This window comes from Melitaea cinxia, chromosome 29 (genome assembly GCF_905220565.1).
Source record: "Melitaea cinxia chromosome 29, ilMelCinx1.1, whole genome shotgun sequence".
Classification (NCBI taxonomy): domain Eukaryota; kingdom Metazoa; phylum Arthropoda; class Insecta; order Lepidoptera; family Nymphalidae; genus Melitaea; species Melitaea cinxia.
Genome location: NC_059422.1, coordinates 6,167,500 through 6,189,290, shown reverse-complemented (window position 1 = coordinate 6,189,290; position 21,791 = coordinate 6,167,500). Strand labels below are relative to the sequence as shown.

Below are 21,791 nucleotides of genomic sequence, written 5' to 3'. Positions count from 1 at the left end.
TTAATATGGCAGCGATGTTTTAATGGTTGAAAATGATTAATTAATACATATATATTTTAATTGGAGTTCAAAATGCACGATATGTGTAAGTATTGAATTAAACGTTTTTGTTTTATTTTGTTGTTTTGTGTTTATAATTTGAATATGATCGTTTAACTAATGACTAAGCGGTAAAAAGTAAGTAGGTCGGTATTATTGCTCAAAGGAATATGAATAGTAATACAATACTGATAAAGTTTAATTTTAAACTAATATTCTTTGTCGGTTTGTCAGTGCATTGAGAATAGACGGAACGATTGAATTTTGAGTATATTTCTTTCGATAGACATTTTCATTGCATTGATTAATTTTTTATCTGAATATTAGTTTTAGAAAATGTGGCTCGATAAGATAAAATAACATACTGTATAAGGGCTTATGTAATGCTTGTTATCTATATTAAACTAAAATGAAGTGTCTGTTTATTTGTACTTAGAAACCATGAAGTATAAAAAATTCTTTAACGTTAGAAAGTTTAAGGCTAGGCTATAAAATAACGTGGGATATTATGCAAAAATGTCAATATTAAACCGGATGGAGCTGCGGAAGATGCCTAGTTTCACATGCTTTTATTATCTTTTCATAACGGACAACGGGCGATGTTAATCCGATTAGTATATACGTAATAATGATAATGGAGATATATTTTGACTTACTCAATACATTTTTTTAATTCCTTGTCGACGTGTTGGCGCAGTACGGTAGCAGTTACATGAGTAACTGCGAATGATTGGCCAAAAATTGTTGTAGGTTAAACTGGTCATACAAATATTTGTCGTAGTCTGGCCGTCTGTATGGTCACGGTAACGGGCTAATCCCTTAGGCCTTATTGGCAATAAAGATATTTGTCGTGGTCTGGGCGTTTGTGATTGTGGTATGTTACATGATCTCTGACATAGAATACGTTATATAATGGGAGCCATTGAGAGAGAAGCGTTTATTTATTTAGTTATTTGTGTTATACATGAAGATAGTGAGAGACTGCTAATTGAAGAGCTAGAGTGGAGACCGCGTCTTGGCAAACGCAGTGTGGGACGTTCTCCGGCCCGTTGGACCGACGATCTACGTATGATTGCCGGTGTAGGCTGGATGAGGATTGCGGAAGACCGGGATGTCTGGCGCGAACTTGGGGAGGCCTATGTCCAGCAGTGGACTGCAATAGGCTGAAGTGTGTAAGAAAAATAAATAAGTAAACTAAAAAGGAACTAAACTGACTAGTTCTCCTCATTGAAGTGCCTGTTCTTTTAATTTAACAGAAATTAAATTACTATGGATTAAAAGGTACTTCCTTCCTAGTTGATTAGGTAATTTTTTTATCAAATTTAAGAGAGTTAAGTGTTCACGATTCTTTCTGTTACTAGGGTTATGTAGTAAAAGAAGGAATTCTTCAAGTCTGTGTCCGGCTTCAGTTATCTACGTACCGAATTTCATTACCATCAGATCAGCAGTTTTTTCGTGAAAGAGTAACAAACATTCGACATCCGAAAGGGCGTAAGCGACGCGTTTTGTGTGGCGCTTACGATTTTTTTCACGCGACCGTGATCATTGTCGATAGAACAAATCGCTACGGCCTACCTTCTTACGAATTTTCAGCTTCACTTTTTTCTTTTTTTTATATCACTAGGTCGGCAAACAAGCGTACGGCTCTCCTGATGGTAAGAGATTACCGTAGCTTATAAACGCCTACAATACCAGAAGCATCGAAAGCGCGTTGCCGACCCAATCCCCAATCCCCCCCAGGAGCTCTGGTCACCTTACTCACCAACAGGAACACAATACTGCTTGAAAACATTATTATTTAGCTGTGGTCTTCTGTAAGGTCGAGGTACTACCCCAGTCGGGCTGCTCCATATTTTGAGCAGGAAATTCCTGCTGTGCCCTACCTCAGTTAAAACTTCTGCCGTGTGTGAATTACACACACACACTTTTTTGTTTTACTTATATAAAGTTGATTGTGTTTTACGAGTTCATCTCCTTCATGGAGAAAGAGGGCTATACCCAGTAGTGGAATGTTACAGGCTGAATCGTGACCGTGTAACGAGTAATAAATATACCTCTATGGTGAGTCCCCTTCTTAGTGCCCATTATTATGACTGACACCTGACACAGGACCCATCTGCGTGAGGCCGAATACCCTCCTGATTGGTTGTTTACTATAACAATTTTTTTATGGAATTATATATTTTAATAGAATTCAATGATTATTTTGACTTATATATTTGAGTTATCGCATTTTAAATTAGATTTAACTTTATATGATCGAAAGATGTTTCTTTTTTGTATCTTAAACGTTAAAATTTCATCGTCATCAATCATTTTTTTTTCTATCTTAAAGTTTAAAAGGTCGAGATTGGAATATAGGTGTGGATAATGTCGAATTTTTAATGAAATTTCTATTAAAAAGAACTTGGCACCGCCATATTTTTGTCTATGAATACATCGTTTTTTTTTCTTTCTTACTATCTTTGGCCTGATAATAACGGACACAACAAAAAAAACTAATTTGATGCAACGGTTCGGAAATGATGCGCGTACGTACATTTCGTGAGTTGGTTTTTATTATTATAGTCTTATACTAATATTATATTATTATCTATACTAATATTATAAAGCTAAAAAGTTGGTTTGTTTAAATACGCTAATCTCAGGAACTACTACTTCAAATTTAAAAATTATTTTTGTTATGTATATTTGTCGAGGAACGCTATAGGCTATACTTTTCTTCACATTAACGTGTATGAAACCGCGTGGCACAGCTAGTATACAGATATAGATAAAACAGTTACAATACATTCGTTTACGAAGATCTCGTGATCTCAACTCTTTAACGACGGTTCCACCTACCGTTACAACAGGGTTCATTGTAGCCATCATTTGATCCGTATCATGGCAATTATCATTAAAATCGATGAAACAATTGCTATGGTCTATTTGCGTTAAGAAAATTATGAGGTATCGTTGTCACTTAACTTACCCACGCCCCTTGACTTATCTTGATAATTTCGTAGTAAATTTAGATGCCATATTCAAGTTGACCAGTTGAACCCTTCGGACAATCGTTCTAATTTTCTGCATTTTAAGTGGTCAAATTGTGTGTTTAAGCCAAGTAAAAACGATGAGTCACAATTAACAAAACGCGAATAGATCATATATTGAACTAGAGAACAGCAGAGGATATATTACTCAAAATTTGGAGCTGCCAATAACAGGAACACAACACTGCTTGAAAACACTATGATCTTCTGTACCGGCGACTCTATCTATATCTGCATGAAACTTGATGCCCATTCGGTAAATTTGGAACAACCCAACTAGGAAAGTACCTTAGTGAAGATCGCAACTAAATAACAATGCTCTCAATTAGTGCTGTGTTCCTGTGATGACTAAGTTAGCAAAATCTATCCCAGCCTGGGGAGGCCGGAGAAAGGATCGGCATCGCGATGGCAATGTTTCTGATCATTTTTGAATATCATATCAAAAATTGACCGCTCCAGCGGGGTTCGAACCCGCGTCTCCGACTGACCTGAATGTTTCTGATGTTGCAGACATTCCTACTCCCTAAGATAAGGTATCCGCTTACCATCAGGCAGACCGTACGCTTGTTTGCCAATTTTCCAGTAAAATATCTGTTCAGTAGTTTTCATTCATCCTCACAAACTTTTGCATTTAAAATGTTAAGTAGGATAAATATTTTGATACGTCACGTGTCCACCTCGCGCCTGAGTGGGTAAAAATAAAGTTTTCTTTAAAGCTGACTCAAGGTGTAGTAGTATCAGATCAGATTTCTAATAATAATAATCTTTTCTGTGTTAGAGTTTATTTGTCTTTATTATAAACTTTTTTTTATATAACTAGGTCGGCAAACAAGCGTACGGTTAGCGATTACTGTAGCTTATAGACATCTGCAACACCAAAAGCGTCGCAAGCGCGTTGCCGACCCTACCCAACTACTCTGGTCCACAGGAACACGCCCGCGCTAATGAGCAGTATTATTTATCTTTGAACTTCTATAAGGTTGAAGCACTTCCTCAGTAGGGCTGCTCTGGATTTTGCGCCGGATTTTTTCTTCTGTGCCCTGTCTTAATGACACATTTAAACGTTAAAAGTAATATTAACTAAAGACATCCTCTTTATCCTAGTTTTGAAACACACTCAGCACACATGAGCAGCAGCAGTCAGCTTTAGTCAGTTCTGTACCGTCATACAACCAACAATAGACTGAATCCTGAATGATGAATCATTTAATCAATTGAACCTTTGAATATCTCTCTGTTGAACAACAGTCTCTTTGTAAGGGAAAAAGATTGGAACTCAATCTGCCACGTAGGCTTTCTGCAGCATAACCAATAATTTCTCTACCGTAAGACGATCAGGTCTCTATTATAATAACCAGGACCTAGGGGTTTACGTATTTGCCGTGCCGAGATGGGGAAACACACGAGGACATACATCCAGACTAGTAGCAAATATTTGTACTAATGTTTAGGCAACTTCAAACAAAACTACTGCAGAATATATTACACTTTAAGGGGTTTAAAATTTTAATAGAATTTCTTATAGAGGAATATTATTTTTTGACGACGCGTTAGCGCAGCGGTAATAGCGCTGGCGGTCGCGGGTTCGATTCCCGCTCACGACAGACATTTGTATCGACCATATAGATGTTAGTCGTAGTCTGGGCGTTGTGTTTGTGTATTGTATGTGTTTCCAGACCCCCAACACAGGAGAAAATCCAACTGGGGGATCCGTTGAGTGTAAAGCGCTTATAAGTTTTTAATTTTTATACTTTTAAATATGGCACTTACTGTTATTACCCACCGTGCCTCGGAGAGTATGTTAAGCCGTCGGACTCGGATATTAAGTTGTTATCATGTACACCTGATAACGAACGTTACTCATAGTATATAAGCCGCCAACGCGCATTGGAGCAACGTGGTGGATTAAGCTTTGATCCTTCTCCTACATGGAGAAAGAGGCCTATGCCTAGGATATTACATGCTGAAGCGAACGTAAGTTGTCTTTAGAACAAATTAAAGCAATTAATTAATATCAATGTTAAGCAACCGCAGACAAAATAACAGGAAACTAACGAACTAAAATAAAAACAAATCTTGTCTATGATCGAATAAAAAGATAAAAAGTCTGTGGGAAACACGATACATTCTATGCAATAATGAAAGTTTCCGAGTGTAATGAAACAGTACACAGTGGAAACACTTTCTAACGTATTATATTACAATTATTGACTGGTTCCGTTTTTACTTAGTTTCTAGTTTATCGACTGTGGATTTATAAATAATACTTGCTGTGTACCGCGGTTTTCGTCTGCGTAAATTTGAAAAAAAAAAGACTAATATATTCCTTCCTAAAAAATGGATGATATAACACAAAAATAATGTTTCAATTCGTACCATTACTGTGTGGCTACGGTACTAAAGAATATAGCCACCCCCTCTCTTCCCGTGGGTGTCGTAAGAGGCGACTAAGGTATAACACAGTTCCACTACCACCTTGGAACTTAAAAAGCCGACCGGTGGCGGGATAACCATCCAACTGCTGGCTTTGAAATACACAGGACGAAGACGGGCAGCAGCGTCTTCGGTGCGACTAAGCCAGCCCTGCGGTCACCAACCCGCCTGCCCAGCGTGGTGACTGTGGGCAACACACATGAGTTCACGTTATTTTTGGCGTAAACTTATGGAGGCCTATGTCCAGCAGTGGACTGTATAGGCTGTAATGATGATGATCGTACCATTATTTAATGATAGCGCGTTCAAATAAACACAAAAACAAACCTAACCTCGACCGCACCGATCAATCTCCTTCGTGTGTTCTGCATTCTACGTGACATTGGCGAAATCATCTGTGCTCATTTGGCACTATTGAAAGCCATTAACCCTGAAGAAAAAGAAGACAAAATATTCAGCTTTATAATATTAGTATAGATATCTGTAACGTGTGATATAAGCTGTAAATTTGATTATTTCTAGGTATCTAAAGGTTAAATTAAAAAATGTAGGATTTTTTCTCTCTAATCGATTTTATATAACGTACCACGACCACTCTGACAAGAGTGTACGACTAAGAAGAAGAATACTACTTTATCACTGAATGACGTAGGACAGAATTTTTTTGATTTTTATAGCTAGGTTCTTGTTAAATTTATAAGGGCAAGTCGCGGACGGATACCTAGTCTATATAAATAAAAATGAATCGCTAAATGTGTTTGCTAAGCGCAAAACTCGTAAAAGGCTGAACGGATTGGGCTAATTTTATTTTAATATTTCTAATACCCCGAGTAGAAATTTTCGTCTTCCTTAGAAGGACCAGACCAGGCATGCCTGATCAGGACTAGATAAGGCATGTAACGCAGATGATTGATCTGGACCCGATCAGGAAATCTCATCTCATCCTGATCAGCCGGTTCGGTCCGGTCCTTTTAAAAAACACGAATATATATCCTTAAAAAAATTGCTTAACAAAAAAACGCGAATCGATATTATAAATATGTTACTTAACATATTTATTATGATATTTATGTTTTCACCTTAAATATTAATTATTTTTATTTATTTTATGTTATTAATTAATTATTATTATTAATTAAATTTTATTTATTAACTTCTATTATTATACACATTCTATATTACTCACTCACTCACTCACTTCAGCCTATCGCAGTCCACCGCTGGACATAGGCCTCCCCAAGTTCGCGCCAGACATCCCGGTCTTCCGCAATTCTCATCCAGCCGACACCGGCAATCTTACGTAGATCGTCGGTCCAACGGGCCGGAGGACGTCCCACACTGCGTTTGCCAAGACGTGGTCTCCACTCTAGGACCCGTCTACTCCAACGGCCATCGGTCCTGTGACACAGATGACCAGCCCACTGCCACTTCAACTTGCTAATTCTGTAGGCTACGTCGGTTATTTTCGTTCTCTCGCGGATAGTCTCTTCTATTAATTAACTACTAATTAACTATTTCCTATTACTTACAACTGCTCCACTGTGTAGAAATGGACTCCCTGCTAGACTGCCCTGATAACTTTATATATTAGTATATAAAAACATTAATAGCGCGATTCAGGCTCAGTTCGCGTAATTTCTTTCAGGCTATCCTGATCTGGAACGGACCGGGTTCTGATCCAGTATGCCTTACCATACTTGATTATATTTTACATCAGGCTATCCTGATCTGGACCGGACCGGGTCCCGATCCAGTATGCTTTACTATACTGTATTATATTTGTATTCTTGTCTGGACCAGACCTGGTCCTGTTAGAGCTTGCCGGATCTGGCATGCCTCCGTCTATCCTGATCCGGTCCAGATACATGATTTGGTTGAGCCTGACCTTTTTTCTAGTCGGGACTTTGAAGAAGGTTCTTATATAATAAAAATTAAATGAATATTTTGTTTAAAATTGTAAAATTTCAGAAAACAACGATTATTATTATATTATGTACACTTCATTCGTGTTTTTTTTTTGTTAGCATTTAGTACTACGGTTCAGCTCGTATAAATAATAATTGTGTTTGTTCGTAAATGAAAAAAAAAACCCAATTTCAATAACATCAACTAGTAATACAACGTAGGTCGACGAAAAAATAATCAAGTAAAAACGAAAAGTGCTTGTCAGATCTGAATTAAAATTAAATAGGACCACATGACACGCACCATTTTCGATTAAAAAAAAATACGAAATCGATCCACTCAATCGAAAGTTCTGAAGTAACACACTTTGAAAAAAAAATACAATCGAATTGAGAACCTTCCCCTTTTTTGGAAGTTGGTTGAAAACAAATATTTTCAATTCGAATAATACGAAACCGATTTTCATAAAACTTGTAGTAGCCCGAGTAGAAATTTTTTCGTGTTCCTTAGAAGAACCGGACCGGGCATGCCTAATCTAGACCGGATAAGGTATGTAACGCAGAAAATTAGTCTGGACCTGATCAGGATGATCCTGATCGGGTCCAGATCAGGAAATCTCATCTCATCCTGATCAGCCGGTTCGGTCCGGTCCTTATATGAGCGTAGTAGGAGCGCAGTAGGAGCTTCTGTATCTAGTCGAAACTTAGGCTATAAAACATCCTGTTACGATTTAAACAAGTACAATTATTAATTTCCTTTAACGTAAGTAAAACAATTCGTATAATTTAGTCTTAATAATGTGACAGGGTGACTATAAAATTTATTCGTAACTTAACTCGGTAACGCTGAAGCCACAATAGTTTAACGGTACTTTAAATTGATCTTTGATATTCAATGATCGCTTCTTTACGATCTTTGGGTTTGCTTACTAACGGTTGATTTCTGAAATAAATCATTAATTTAGGTAATTACACTTCTAACCGCTGCTACTGTATCGTGTCCTGTGCCCAAAGGTTATCTGGAAGAAATCGCTTTTTAGCCATAAGTTCGCCTTTGTACATCTTGTATTGTATCTTTTTTTATATTACGTGTCTGTATTTTGGTGTATATTAAAAATAAAAAAAAAATCTATACAAATAAATAAAATTGAAGTGTCTGTTTGTAATATTAAAATTACCGCTTTCTACTAAATTCATATGTTTTATAATTTTTGTCTCTCTGTCTGTCTGTTTGTTCCGGCTAATCTCTGAAACGGCTGGGCCGATTTTGACGGGAGTTTCACTGGCAGATAGCTAATGTAACAAGGCGTTACTTAGGCTACTTATATTTTTTTTTAACTGCTAACTGACCAATTGTACTGTGTGGCTACGGTACTAAAAAATATAGCCACCCCCTCTCTTCCCGTGGGTGTCGTAAGAGGCGACTAAGGGATAACACAGTTCCGCTACCACCTTGGAACTTAAAAAGCTGACCGATGGCGGGATAACCATCCAACTGCTGGCTTTGAAATACACAGGCCGAAGACGGGCAGCAGCGTCTTCAGTGCGACAAAGCCAGTACTGCGGTCACCAACCCGCCTGCCCAGCGTGGTGACTATGGGCAAAACACACGAGTTCACGTTATTTTTGGCGTAAACTTGTGGAGGCCTATGTCCAGCAGTGGACTGTATAGGCTGTAATGATGATGATGATGAACTGACCAATAACTCTTTTGTTAAATTCCACGCGGACAAAGTCGTGGGCACAGCTATTAAATAAATAAATAGTCTCAATGCTGTAATTACGTTGTGTACTTGAAATGTCATGTAAACTTTGTTAGGGTCGTAATAAAACAGAACGCGGCAGGAAAAATCATGCTCAAAATTTTTGACCAGCCCGACTGGAGAAGTACCTCGACCTTACTGAAGATCACGTCTAAATAACACTGCCAAGTAGTGTTATGTTCTTATGGTGTAGCGATTATGTCGTTTTTAAGTTATGTTATTCGCGTGTATAACAAAAACCCACAATCAATTTTATAATTGCCAGAAAATAAATTTAAAGTTTAAAAGAATTAAATATCTAAAGCGTATTTATTATTCGGTTCAAGATTGTATTTATGATAAAGGTGTGTGGGCTTAGTGACGCTGTATTTCATGCAAGATATTACTAATCTATACATCTACTTATACCTACATATAAATAAAATTGAAATGTCTCTCTGTGATTTCAAAATACTTGTGCTTTTTCAAGTGCATATAGATATTACACGATACTAAAACACAAACAAACGATTTTAAAATTTTTGTCGGTCTGTCTGTATTTCTGTTTGTCCGAGCTAAATTTCGGAAAAGCTGAAGCATTTTTTATAGGACTTTTACTAGAATATAAAGGAGGTTGTGGAGCAACATATCGGTTACTTTTTATCACGAAATTTCTGTGAAATCGAGATTTACGCGAGGAACCCGTGTTTACCGCGCACAAATACCTAACGCCCCAGATTGATACGAAATAACGAAACTTTTCCTATGAAATACAACAATTTTACAAGCCAATCTATACATCTATACTAATATTTATAAAGCTGAAAACTTCGTTTGTTTAAGCGCTCTAATCTCAGAACTACTAGTTGAGATTGAAAAATGCTTTTTGTGTTGGATAATTGGAATTTGTGGAGCTTAATTACCGAAAAAGTTATAAGCTATTTTTTCCTCAAATTAATGTAAGTAAAACCGCAGTGTTGAGATAGTTTTATTATAACCAACATTTTTTTAAAAGTTTAACTGCGGAGTTTCTTGCCCATTCTTCTCTGCAGAATGTACCTACATACATTCCGTATCGGTGTCAGCTTCACTCTAACTATTATTAAATATCTTAAATATAATTAATTTATTAAAAAAGATTATAATTTAATCATGAAAATTATTCATAAAAATATTAATAAAAAAATAAAAATAAAAAAAGATTATAATTTTATTTTCTAAAATGGCGATCAAAAACTGCTTTTGGAGCCTACTCGGATAAAGTTATTTTTCATATTGCTATTTTGAAAATCCCGATGTCAGTCGCCCGTGACTATGGCGTCAACAACATCGAATATTGGGAATTTCAAAATGACAATAGCGATAAGGCTCGTATAAAAAAGCAATGAAGTATTTTTAGCAATGATATATGATTAAGACCCGTTAGATGATAAACGTAAGGCAAGTTTATTGAAGGCAATTGGTCAAATCGCTGTCGTTTTGTCAATAAACGTAATTGAATCAGCGTTCACCTCGCGCTCAAAGACGCTCGCGAATGAGGAACAGGAACGATTATTGAGTTATTATGAGTACGTAATGTTGTAAAACCAGTTTTATTTATCATAACTTATGTAAATTATCTATTGAAATAGGAGCAGTAATCGATTTTTATGTAAGTGAAGACGCTCGAGTATTATCTCTATATATATAAAAGCGAAAGGTCACTCACTCATCACGAAATCTCCGAAACTATAACACCTACAAACTTGAAATTTGGCAGGTAGGCTCCTTATAAGACGTAGGCATCCGCTAAGAACGGATTTTACGAAACTTGACCCCTAAGGGGGTAAAACGGGGGTTGGAAGTTTGTATGAAAGTCCTATGTTTTTGAAGTAAGAGACTTGAAATTTAAAATGTATGCTCTATAAATGGTGAGAAGGTGTCTCAATAATGTTTCTTTAGAAATCCATTTCTTTTTGGGGTTAAAACGAGGGATGGTAGTTTGACTTACTCATCACGAAATCTCCGAGGCTATAACACTTACAAGGTTGAAATTTGGCAGATAGGCTCCTTATTGAACGTACTATGTTTTTGAAGTAAGAGACTTGAAATTTAAAATGTATGCTCTATAGATGATGAGGAGGTGTCCAAATAATGGATCGTAATCTATATATATAAAAGAAAAATATCACTCATCACGAGAACTCAATAACCACTGGATGGTCCATCCATCCAGGATGGACAAATATGAAATTTGGCAGGGAGGTAGATTATAGTTAGTAGACGTCTGTTAAGAACGGATTTTGTGATATTCCACCGTTAAGGGAGTTTAATTGGGGTTAATAGTTTGTATGAAACATATACAGCAGCTATAACTTCGCCTGACAGGTTATTCGCCTGATAGGCATTTATACTGCAGCGTGAAAATAAAACTAAAAATGTGGTCTGTAGAGAGGTGTTATAAAAATAACTATTAAATTATACTAAATTGCACCTTTTAAAATGTTACTCAGTGTGATAAGCATTTCAAGTGACTGAAATAAAAAAATAATTTGCGTTAAACATCTTAATATTAATGCGTATCTTCATAACCACGCTAAAGTAGTCGCGGGCGACAGTTAGTGTATTATAAAACAAAGTCCCCAAAAGAATATGTGACCCATTCCTTCAAAATCTACTGAACGGATTTTCACGCGGTTTCACCAATGGAGAGAGGGCTTCAAGAGGAAGGTTTACGGAACGGCTAAGCCGATTTTGATGATAGTTTCACTGTAAGTTTGCCGGAAAAACTTTGTGACACACTGATTACTACGCGGGCGAAGCCGCGGGCACAGCTAGTATCATATATAATTAAAAGTAGTATATATTATATATGTATTCTTATCGAGTAAGTTTAGCCAAAAATTTGGGGGCGGCAAACTTTATTGGCCCGGGGGGTGCTGAATGTTAAAAGCCCTCCCTGATAATATTTATGTAACAATAACAAAGACACACAAATCAGGAGTTAATTTTCAAAAATAATTGTCTGAAAATTTAAAAATTTTAAAGTATATTTTTATATGCTTCCATTGAAGTCGGCAACGCACTATAATGCTGTCACTGAGTGATAAACAGTGGAAAAAAACAGTGAAAACTGGTAGAGTCGAAATCATGTAGCCCGCATAGGCAATGCTGCTCCGAATAGCTAAATATTGATAAACAAATTGGAAAGGACCTTCCTCGAATGGCGACTACGTCTCGGCAAAAGGAGAACAGGCCGTCCCCCAACCAGGTGGACAGACGACTTGAAGAAGACAGCGGGAAGCCGCTCGACTCAGAGGTCGCGGGGATCATTAGGGACGGCCTATGTCCAGAAGTGGACTTTTAAAGGCTAATGAATGGAATAATAATAAATTTTAAATATTTTTTCTTCTGTTGATATTCAATAAAATAAAATTTTCATCTTTAATTTATAAAAAGAATTGAAATGTTCATCCGAAAAATCATATAGCACCTCTTTTTTTAAACCTTTATGTTTTATGTTATAAGGTTTAAATTGAAATGATTGTTTTTTTTTATAAAGAAGCTCACAATAAAATCACCTGCGAGTCACGAAGCCAATTACGAGTTCAACGACCCCCGTCAAGCAATAATTCATTTGAATAGTATATGGTATTTTATGTAATAGAAAAATGTTTTGTTTTTGTTCATTTAGTTTAATTTTGGAATTTTTGTATAACAGACCGCCGACAACATGTCAAAGATACAATTTTTTTATCTAGAATTTTTTTAAACAAATACCATCATTATTTAATTTTCTTTTATTTTAGTAACAAACGGTGTTACAATAGTACCTATATAAAAATACGTCAAAGGTGCGACTCTTGAAGTATTAAAGAAGAAAATAGTTAATACTTTTTTTTTGAATTTTTTTTTTTATTAATAGTGATGTGAAATGTACCAAAGATTGATTATTTATTTAAGAAAACCGAAGTAAAAAAATTTTGGGCATTCAAATCGAGGCTTGTTTACCATTTTTTTTAAATATGACAAAAATATGTGTATGTTTGTTAGTATTAAAGCTTAATTGATTAAACTTCATAGCATCTTATATTCTTATCTATACATCTATGCATATAAAAAAATGGTAGGAAAGTCAAAACTGTACATTGAATATATTTTTTAAAGGATTCTTGGGGTGTGATCTACAGTCGATATCGAAGCCAAAAATATAGTTTTTAGAATTTTTGTCTGTTTGACTGTTTGTCTGTTTGTCTGTATGTATGTCCGGGATAAACTCAAAAAGTACCGCATGGATTTACTTCAAATTTGGCACGAATATTATTAAGAAGTCGGGTCAACATATAGGCTACATATTATCATGCTATCACCTACCGGGAGCGAGCAGTGAACCTTTATTTCCTCAACGCATTCCGTAACAACGTGTAATCTAATGACGCATATTTGAATGTTGTTGTTATTATGTTAATAACCATGCTATATAAGCTAGCTTCACACTATAAAAATCACGCAATATAAGTAACTAAGCTGATAAACATGATTAAATGAATATAAGTAGACAAGACAATTTTAAAGCAGCGCCATCTATGAGATTTTTCTGTAGATATGAAATGTAAAGAAGAAACCGGTAAATGAATGTGATTTTAAAAGGTATAATTGTAGGTATTTTTGGTGCTGTATAGCGTTCACGCAGACGACGTCGCGGGCAGCAGCTAGTCTTATATAAAATTTTACTCGTAATTCACTTCACACTTAATTTGATTATCGCTTTGAGGAAGTTATGCACTGTGTAACAATTGCCTTCGATAATTGATCAGTTGTAAAAGAAAGCTTTGGAATTATATACGCTTATTTTAATGCTGGCAATTAGAATACATGATTTGTAATTTTTTTTAAATGTTTTAAAAACGATGTAAATTTAAAAAATAAATGAAGTATAATACATTAAACAATAACGACAACTCTTTTTTAAACACGAAAAAATCTTATCAAATCTTAAGTACTTACAAAGTAAAAATGTTTACGAAGAGAATATACAAGAGGCGGTTTTACAGTCAGTTTCAATATGCTACCTATCTCTGAATTCGTTTACTACAGACATAATATTGACGTAAGCTCCATACAAATTGTGTCAAAAACCTATCGCTGGCAAACAAAACCACACATATTGAAAACGCCGTTCGTGTTAAAGCAGCAATTGTTCAAACCTCCTGACTTTGAAAAAATTGATATTTTTTATAATTAAAGTAATACTGTAAGATTGACACACCTGCTATGTATTGTTTCTTAAAAAATAGTATTTTGAAAAGCAAATAACATTAGAAATATAAAACCTTATTTGTTTACTGTTCACAATGTACATAATTTATATTTTACACATTAAAATAAAAATAAAAACATGTGTATCTTGGGAGATAAAAATTGTCCGTATACTAAATCCTCACTAAAGCCTTTCCCTATGCCAAATTACACCCAGATCCGATAAGTAGTTTTGTTTTGACTGCCTTACAGATTTTTACATATATAATAGTAACTAAATGATACTGACAAATATGTCTTTCTGGTTTGGGTGTATATCCTCGTAGGTTTCCTTGTGTTATCATAAATACCTGATAGCGATCGTTAGTCATAGTCAGGAATATATCCACCAACCCGCAATGGAGCAGCGTGGTGGATTAAGCTCCATTCCTTCTCTTACAGAGAAAGAGGCCTATAGCCAACAGTGGGATGTTACAGCCTAAATCGTAATCGTAATGTAAATATGCTGTTATGTAGAATTTATGTAATGTAAATAGTAATGTTGGAATCAGTATAACTGTTCTCCAGTTATCACGTGACGCTGTATTTAATGCAAGATATTACTAATTTAGTACTAAAACACAATTGTTTTCAAAAGAGTATCTACGGAGTTTCTTGCCCTTTCTTCTGTACAGATTTTGAATTTCGAATCGGCGCTAGTTTCACTTATAAAAATAATAATCACTTAAAATTGTAATTTGTAAAATGACGATTCGAAAGTGCTTTTGCGGCCTATTTGAATAAAACTATTTTTGATTTTGATTTATATTTTAAGCAAAAATGGGAATTCATTTTTACACATACATATAGATAGATATATGTACATAAAGATTCATGTTTAAAAAGTTTTTAAAACCATTAAATATTACGTCCAATACTTCGCTTTATTGAACACACTACTTCCGTCTCGACGAAAACGTCTAGACAGGATATAGGCCTCGGCAGCGTTCTACGTTCATGGTGCACGGAGTTTAAAATTTTCATTTGTGTTTATGTTAGCAAAAGAAAATTATAAATCTTACTATTAAAAGCTTCGATAATTACTTGCATTATTCTACGGAGGACATTATTTCTATTATTTTTTTTTAATATAAAAATAAAAATCAGGTGATTATAAAATAAAAATTATCAATCGCTGAATAGTTTGGCGTAGATTTTTATACGCTTGTTATTCTTAAGATTTTCATTCTATCAATCGTTAACGAACACTAACGGATAGTTTCAATCATCGTCGAATGAGCAACGCTTAACGCGAAAACCATAGTATGGAATGTTTTAGTTTTATTTATGACAGCACTAGTGACGTTACAACGATGAATAGGTATCGATATATTTGATTCTGTCGATATTATTTTGTTTAATTTGCATATGTTAATCTACCCTCAAAAAAGATAAAAGTGATTAGGTCATTAAAACATTAAGACAATGGATTGTGTATTTAATATTTTAATACCGGATAGTATAATAATGTCTAAACGTACGAGCTTAACTTTTTGTCTTTGAGACAAAGTTTCGTAAAAGTTTTTTTCTGTGCTATCCAAGTTTGTAAATTAATAATGAGAAATAATTATGACCACATGTACAGATTTAGAATCTTGTTCTCGATAGTATAAGGAATGTTCTAACAGAAGAAAATTTAAAGACTGCAGTATACATAGCATCAATTATAGATATATCACATGTTATAATCATGTCATTAAACTGTTAAAACCTTTTACAATGAAACTTTTTCGGATTTCATCGTGGTTTATTGAGTTTTTTAGATGCCCGACGTTTAAACCTAATAAAACACGATAAAATCCGAAAATTTCCTTCTACGTTATCAGTGAAATTCGTGTTAACGTTAGAAAACAATATGTTACAACCTATTATGAATATTATAAAAAAAGGCAAGGTTTTAAAATATCTATTTCAAAGTGAATATTTTATAAATACATATGTGTATACAAATTACTATAAACAAGAAAAAACATAATTCAAATAAATAAAATCATCACTTCTAAATCTTCGAAACAGAAGAATCGATAGTAAAGACCCTTTGAAAAGATAAGTTGAAATTTATTGTGCCTACACTGCAGTACCACATATATACGAACAAAATTGTTTATCGATTCACAGCCGCAATAAAACTGTACTAACATGAACCTGCAATACAAACTTGTAACGAACAAGCAGTTTTGGGTTAATGTGACCTACCGTTTTATAGTTCACATGCGTAACATCCAAACTGGTTTATACGAGCAATTAGGTGTGGCGTAATAAATGAATGAATTAAAACTTGAATGAGAAGTTTGTAAGTACTAAAGAGTTAAATGTTAAAAGGTAATACATACATACATAATACATTAATAATTGTATTTCCGTTTATTATAAACATACAAATGAACGAAAACAGTTTAATACAGGAATTACATAAGTCTGGAACTACAAACCTTTTTAGATAGGCAAATATAGACAAACTAATTTTCGCAGATATTATACCAGGGGAATTGGGGATAGGGTCGGTAACGAAAAAAAGGGGTAAAAAAAATATTCTGAATAGTAAAGCATATTCAAAATTCATATATTCAAAAAATATGCATGTATATTTGTCTTAGTTCCTAAAATCCTTTGATTTTGATCTATCAAAATCTAATCATCAAAAACACCCAAGCTTCGTGAAATTTTCAAATTTATTAATGGTTAACATACATGAAATCTCCAACTCTATATCATCTAACAATTTAAATTATAATTAAAAAAAATTGACAGTGATTACATAATTTACCGATATCGATAAAAAAATACCCAATCACTACGTTCCGTTGATCAGACAAAGAGCGAATCGCACTCAATAATGGATTACAAATGGTCCAACGGTTCTAAGAACTGTTTCAGTATCCTCGACCGTTGAGCTCAGAACTTATTTATGTGCAAACTAGCTTATACCTACGACTTTATTTGCATGAAAATTGAGCTTCTATGATTTAAAAATGGCATATTTGCCGTGTTTCTCGTCGGCGATTTGGAGTGCCCATATTTCGGTACTGTTTCAAGAGTAACAGTATCAATGAAGTATCAGAAAATACCGTGTTCAAAATTTGGAGCAGCCCAACTGGGGAAGTACCTCAACCTTACAGAACATTACAGCTAAATAATAATGCTTTCAGATAGTGTCGTGTTCGTATGGTTATTGTGTTCTGTTAGTAAGGTGACGAGAACTCATAGGGAGAATCGGAATTAGGGTCGGCAAATCGTTTGCGATTCTTCTGGTGTTGCAGGCGTATATATGCTACGGTAATCTGCTCTGACGACCTTACTCACGTAAGGCTACTCACGCGAGCCGCCGGGAGAGGTCGGGTATAGGATCGTAGTGCGTAGATCAAGTGTGTAGTACTGTTCAAGGTACACAGGTACTACAAAAGTATTAAAAAACATCTTACTAGATAGATTGATAAAACATGGAAGATCAGTAGCGTCTTTATAAATTCTACCACGATGAAACTTCGGTTTAGACTTAACTTTATCTCAAAGTCAAATTGGCAATGTTTATAAAACTTAATAAAAATATTCGACACAAAATCCGGCGGAAAAGGCGTTTCCGCTAGTACGACTGTCACGGTGACGTGTGTTGGCAATGGCTCTGCTTACCGCATCAATAACAATATGTATGTCAATCGGCTGTTACTCAAATCACAGGCATTTACTTGCCAACCATAAGAGCAGACGAGTATGTGTTAAATATGTGTATATTTTATATAGCAACGGAGTTGCTTATGCACACGCTAAATTATAATACAATGTGTATTTTTTTTTCATTGGAATTTTTTTAGGTGGTACCGTCACCGACCATAAAATTTGTAGATACGAAATAATTTATTTTGTACTTACTTTAAATTTCGCTTTGTTCTTTAACTTTGTGTGTATCTATAAAAGCATCAAGATTTTTAAATAGTTTGAAACAGATATATTTACATAATTGTATTTACCCGTCTATAAAAATATGTTTAGCAATAAGCGGACTCCATATGTCATATATGCAACCTCATTTACTTACTAGTAAATCTTAGCGTGGTCTGGGTGTTTGTGCAGTACTTGTGGGTCTCCCGTGCCTCGGAAAGCACGTTAAGCCGTCGATCCCGGTTGTTATTATGTACACCTGATAGCGATCGTTACTCATAGTAGGGAATTTATCCGCCAACCCGCAGTGGAGTAGCGTGGTGGATTAAGCTCTGATCCTTCTCCTACATGTGGAAAAGGGCCTATGCCCAGCTGTGGGATATTACAAGCTGAAGCGTTAATCTTAACAAGAAAGAGTGTTAAGCTAAATGTACAAAATTAATACAATGAAAGATAGATTTGTTATTGAAACATACATACATTATATAAGTTTTATCTCAAAGATGTTCCATCCTAAGGTTAAAATACTTGTTCCAAGCCAAGTCGCCCGGTTAGGAATGCTAAAATATAACAGAACCGGTTTCTAACATTTGTACGAAGATTTAATCTATTTGTAACGAGTTCGATCTTTTGATTAAAGACTACCGTAATTAGGCATTTGTTACAATTTTAAATCTTTAACGTTCACTATTAACACTGGGACCTATCCCCAATGCCAGGAGCTCTGGTCACCTTACTCACCAACGGGAACACAACACTGCTTGAAAGCAGTATTGTTTGGCTGTGATCTTCTGTAAGGTCGAGGTAACTACCCCAGTCGGGCTCCTCCATATTTTGAGCAGGGAATTTCCTGCTGTATCCTACCTCAGTTAAAAGTAATCGACAATTGTAGTACGTATCATATTAACTTCCTAGTAGGTAACTATAATATATTGTTGTATAATGACTATTCAAAATCGTTTTACCTTACTTTGATAAAGTATAATTTGATTTGATTGATTTAATATATTATAAAGCACAACTAAAGCTTATTAATTGTAAAAAATAATCATAATGCAATATGTACTACTTGGCTTAAAAATACCATTACCTATGTATCTGCGCTTAGTATGGCATTTGCAAGATATAAAACCTTCTTTAAACTCGAAAAGACAACCCCTGGATCATTAAGCTCTGCAAACTGCACGACCTAGTCAAAATGCGGTATGAAGCGTTAAATGCAATCTCTTGAACAAAATCAAAGAATAAATACATTCTGTAATATTCATATGTACCTACTAAACCTATTAATTAATAATATTATGTATACATAATTATTATATAATTTTACAAAAATATATGTTCATAATCCCCACGGTACTGTGACCGTTATCCAAATGTAAATATGTCACGGAAATTATAATTACCCGATTGTTTAGTCAAAAAATTATCATACACTCATCTATGCGACTATAATTAATAATTTGTTTAGACAAAAAAGTTTATATCTATTCAGACAGTTCAAACAACCTTAATGCACAAATGATTAAAAACCCACATTTGAATTTTTGTTTTTTCTTTTTTTTTTGATAATTAAATTAATTATTTTTACTTTATTCCATTAACTGAAAAAGTTAATAATAGGTATTAAATAATAATATATAGTTGTAAACAGCGATAAACTGACAATTTTAAATTGTATACAAAAGAAAAACAAATTCTTTTTTTTTTTTTGTACATTGTTTAGAACTACGCTCTTTTAATTGTCGAACTAATTCATTAAAATAAAATATACATAAATATATATTTCATTTCGTTTTTTTTTATATATGGACTCATAATATCAAAAAAACTTAAAGGTGTGTACATCCCTAAATTGCCTGACACTGCATGGCACACACTATGGCATTAGATACACATTTTTCAACATTAATGGAAACTCGCACGCGATATTGTTTACGATAAAAATTGATTTTTACAGTGTTGCAAGTGCAAAAAATCGACTATGGCAACACAGTGTAACTTTGGAAAGTTATGGTGTACATTGCGACAAAACTTTTTTAAGACAACGTATTTCAAATGTCGATTTTCTAAAACAAACATTGGTATAACCGCTTCTTTAGAAAGGGAATTAATTAATTGTGTTTGCTCGCAAACGAAAAAAAAAAGGAATTCAACTTACATCGATAAGTAACACAATGTATGTTGTGAAAAAAAATATCAAATAAGCAAGGCATTATTAAGTATAACTCAAAAAAGTACATCGATAATTTCAACATATATTATTTAAAACATAAGTATATCTATATGTATATAATCACGTGTAAGCGATAGGTCTTTATACGCATTTTGTTAAATTAATGTTTTATCATATTTTTAAATTAACCATATTTTTTTTTTGTTGCAAATAAATAAAGAATTAAAATGTAGTAAATTAAAATGTATAAAAATGTAGTATATAGGTATATAATAATCGCACCTAGTTATTTATTTTTTATTAAACAATTGCTGAATAATAACTTCCGTACATTGCGTCAATTATATCTATATCTATTTTATAAATACCTTTTGATATTAACAACTCCTCTTATCAAAGAGGCTCGTAGGCTGAGAAATATAACCCTATGACACAACAATAATAATGCTGTGTAACAACTGCGCCAAAGTATATAACAAGTATCTAGTACGCGAGTGAAACCGCAGGATTTTTCTAGCTCATATAAGATTATAAAAGAGATATGAGTACATGACCAGAAATGTTAGTCGCAAAGTTGAAACTTCTCATACTCGTAACCTACAAAGATGGTCACGAGATTAATAAATTGAAACAAAACGACCCACGGTCCGCTACTTGAAATGATTTTTATACTCTATTGCTAGCAATTTTGATTTCTTGAAGTTTACTTCCATAAGTTCGTTTTTTAATAGGCCGTGAAAAATATTAGGATTGAAATCCTGTGAAACAACACTGAGCCGTGACGCTATATCAAATTTAACCTTTTTCATACAGAGTAAACTCCTGCCGCATGTCAGAACTGACAAACACACTTTTTTACTCTCTTACTCTAGTCTATTTTGAGAAAAGAGTGACTCATCATTGCCACTCAGCTAAGTCACGCTCCTTGACCAGTTAGATCAAAGTAAATTAGAATGCCGTGTTCATATTGACTATTTGATGTAAGGCGTTCAGACAGGCGTTCTAGCTTAGAAATAATTACAGAACTTTTAAACGTGTAAAGCTTAAATAGGTAGTCATTGATTTTTATTTTATTTTCTTAATTTTGACTTTCGTAAGAACCTCAATACTTGATGTATTATTCCGTAAGTAAGCAGCCTAAACAAAAATAAAGTCTATAACCAGAGCAATAGATACTGTAGTTGTTTAACAGACAAACTTTTCAGTTTTAATTTTGTATTATCACAGACAAATTTTTCTAAGTTTATAAAGATTGGGCAAGAAAACTCTCACGGTTCAGAAATGTAGTTCACTGGGTCTTATAAAT

At 34.3% G+C, this 21,791-nt stretch overlaps 1 protein-coding gene across 1 annotated transcript in view; it reads left to right on the top strand.

The window, feature by feature from the left end:
• Positions 1-21,791, top strand: part of LOC123667986 — a 53,213-nt gene that overhangs the window by 10,659 nt on the left and 20,763 nt on the right. The gene's annotated exons all lie outside the window — the stretch shown is intronic.